The sequence below is a fragment of the Cynoglossus semilaevis genome, chromosome 9, assembly GCF_000523025.1.
Source record: "Cynoglossus semilaevis isolate Cse_v1.0 chromosome 9, Cse_v1.0, whole genome shotgun sequence".
In the NCBI taxonomy this organism is placed as follows: domain Eukaryota; kingdom Metazoa; phylum Chordata; class Actinopteri; order Pleuronectiformes; family Cynoglossidae; genus Cynoglossus; species Cynoglossus semilaevis.
The window spans coordinates 10,990,235-10,993,573 of record NC_024315.1 but is presented as its reverse complement, the minus strand read 5'-3'; the positions used below and the strand labels follow the sequence as shown (position 1 = coordinate 10,993,573).

The 3,339-nt window shown below is 43.9% G+C and overlaps 1 long non-coding RNA gene across 1 annotated transcript; it reads left to right on the top strand.

The window, feature by feature from the left end:
• On the top strand, positions 1-1,256 carry LOC103383897 (uncharacterized). The gene is made up of 3 exons (XR_522042.3): positions 1-40; positions 370-510; positions 609-1,256. It is a non-coding gene; the product is annotated as an uncharacterized LOC103383897 (long non-coding RNA).
• The last annotated feature ends 2,083 nt before the right edge of the window (positions 1,257-3,339 follow it).

The window sequence follows — 3,339 nt, the reverse complement described above, 5'->3', positions numbered from 1 at the left end:
CAGCCGCAGTGGGAAGAGCAAAGAAGTTGTCCTGGGGAAGGTGAGTCGAAAAAATTCAACTCTCATTACCCAAGCGCCACATATTTTAAGAGGAACTTTTATTTATTTTTATTTATTTATTTATATATATAATATTATATTTAAAATATATAATATTCCTCAACTTTTTAACAAACTTAAAATTTAACTCTCACTAAAACAAGTCAAGTTTTTTGTATGTAGACATTCTTTCGGGGTCCCTATTTACATTAAAGTCTAAACATCTGCAGTTGTCATTTTCCCTCCGTCTCCCCCTAAAATTCTCGTTGTACAAACCACCAGCAGGTGGCGCTGTATGTCAGTCTTACCGAGTCTGCTATGTTGTTTCAGCTACATGAGGTCTACAGTCGACTCTGTGCCCAGAGGCAGGTGTCTGCGGTGGGTCAAGGTGAGTGTTTGTCGCTCTGCTCTCTGCTGGAGAGTCGAGGGATCTTCGCGCTGAAGAAATCCAAAGAATCTCGACTAACCAAGGTAGGATATCTTCTGTTGGACAAACATTGGTTAACTTTGCATTAATGTCAGAGACCTGTTGTCCAAACACAGTTTGACGGATTTGTCTTCTCCTACAGGTTTTCCTAAAGATTGAGGAGAAAGACGTGGAAAACGCTTTAAAGGATCGGACTTTGCTGGGCAGCATCCTGGCTGCTGGATTGCCCTCCTGAATTTACGCTTTTTTTTTTTTTTTTTTACCTTTACTTTTTTGTTTTAAATTAGAATTTTATTTAAATTTTTAAAAAACATATTTTATTTTTTATCTCATTTTTGCTGAGAGTCTGTACATGTCTGTAAATGCCTTTACTTCTATTTTTTTTTTTAATTTTGACATGAGATGCATTTTACAGCTTTGTTTCAAATGACATTTGAAACTTCCTTTTTTATGCTGTAAATAAACATTTGAAACACACACATTAGACCTTTTAAAAGAAACTATGAAATCCTTTTCCCACAAGATGGCGACACTTGTATAGAAACTCGAAGTCCAAACAGCTGAGCGTTTCTTATCTGTTAGCAGACGGTTCTTTGGATTTTAACGAAGTTCTCGGTGTTTCTCTCCGACTGACTGACTGGTTGACGGTTTGAATCTGTTGCCTGACTCTGGTTGTGACAGTGTTGCTGCTGCAGCACTTCACTCCCACAGGCTGTTGCATAACTGTAGTCCTCAGTGCAGTCCACCTATTAAAAACCCGCTCCCTGTGTGTGAGCTCAGTTTTTAATAATTCTAGTTCTACTGCTTTTGTCTTCAGTCCAATTTCAGCCACTCCTGGTTCGTTTGTGTGTGTACTGTGGTTGGTGTTTGGTTCTCTTGTCTAGACTCGTCCCTGAATTCAATGTCATACCTTAGTGAGACTGATCTATTATCTCACAGATTAATAACGTCTGATGATTTTACTCTCACTGTTCTAACGGCTGTTAAAACCTGTTGTTTGTTGCTCTGTGTGTGTGTGTGACGGCAGTGGAATTTTTTTTTTTTATTCAGATCAATGATGAGACTGGTGTGCCTGACAATAGAGCAGAACTGTTGGGGCACCTTAAGTGAACTTGTCATTGTGACACAGCACACCACTGCACACAACCAAATGTGACCTCTGCTTTTAACCCATCACCAAAGTGAACAGCGGGCAGCAGGGTGGAGCAGTGTGTGGGGACGGTGCCATGCTCAGCACCTCAGTGGTAACTTGGCAGCTGGTGGACTCTAACCTGAACCCTTCAAGACCCAGGCCCGCTTCCTTAACCACCACTGCCCCAAGTGCATTGTTCAAATCCCCCAGACTGGTTACCTGCAGCCACCTTGGTGTAATGTTAATCTGTGTGTCATCTGTGTAAAAATGACCTGGAGCAATACAGTATCTGTGGAGAATAGAACCAGAGCCTATAGAACTGTGTGGTTGACCACAGGTTTGGAACAACCCTGGTCTGGAGTTCCTCATGTAAAAAAGAATCATCTCTGGTTTCAAAGTCTGACAGTGTCAAAACCGAGCTCTCTCCTGATTGGACAGCTGCACTTGCGTCATAATAACCTGCAAGTGTGACTCATGGGGCAGTGGTGGCTTAGTGGTTAAGGAAGCGGACTTGAGTCCAGAAGGCTTCAGGTTTGAGTCCACCAGCTGTCCAGTTTACCACTGAGGTGCTCTGAGCAAGGCACTGTCCCCACACACTGCTCCCCCCTGCTGCCCACTGTTCACTTTGGTGATGGGTTAAAAGCAGAGGTCACATTTGATGTGTGCAGTGGTGTGCTGTGTCACAGTGACCAGGAGTTCACTTTTGCTCCATTGCGTGTGCAGGGATCAAATCCTGGAAATACATGTCCTTGGACTTGAATTATATAGTGTCAGCAGAATCATCTCATCTGATGGTTCAACATTAACTCTGTTCCATTAGAGGGAGTTAGGAGTTATTAGCTACACCCATCCTCACCCACAGCCTCACTCCCACTGCTGCAACCAATCCCTGAGAGCAGCCAAGTCAGAACTGGCCCCTCCCACTTCAGTATTTATTAGAGTTTGAAAATGTTGGACTTTGACCATACGCACACACCTTCCTCAAAGTCTCACGTGGGAGGAGGCTGATGAACCCATGTCAGGTCTGTACCTAAAGACCTGACAGGAGTGTGTGGGTGTGGGTTGAAAAGAGGGTGGGGGTGGAGGAACAAAACTTTGCTGAGAAGGGAGAATTTATTTAATCATACACACACACACACACTGTAGCTGCATGTCTTCTCTCCCCCTCTGTCCCTCACCTTCCTTCTCAATTCTCGTTTCCTCCTTCCTTCGTCACAGCCTACGCAGCCTCCCTGCCTGTGCGCTCTCCCTCTCTCTCTCTCTCTCTCACACACACACACACTTAATCAGTGTGCAGCAGTGATAGAAGGCATGAGCATACAGCGTAATCAGGTATGTATGTGTGTTTGTTTGTAAGTGTGTGTGTGTGTGTGTGTGTGTGTGTGTGTGTGTGTGTGTGTGTGTGTGTGAGGACAGGCTCCTGTTGTAAGGACACAGTTGTAGCAGATCTGACTTCCAGGAGATTTTTTTTCCTTTTTCTGCAGCACTGCAGCAGCAGGATGTGGAGAGTAAGTTCCATCTGTGGCAACAGTTCCACACTGTGTCAGGACATCTGTGTGTGTTCAGTGACAAGCCTCGGCTAATGTACCGTTCTCGGGTCAGTTCTATGTGAGTCATTGTGTGTCGGCATGTGTTCTGAAAGATTCTCACTTTGGTTCTGATTTTCTGACATTCAGCTCACAGTGAAGATGACGAAATCATTTGAATATGATCTTGGTTGTTTTTCCTTTCTGGGAACGTT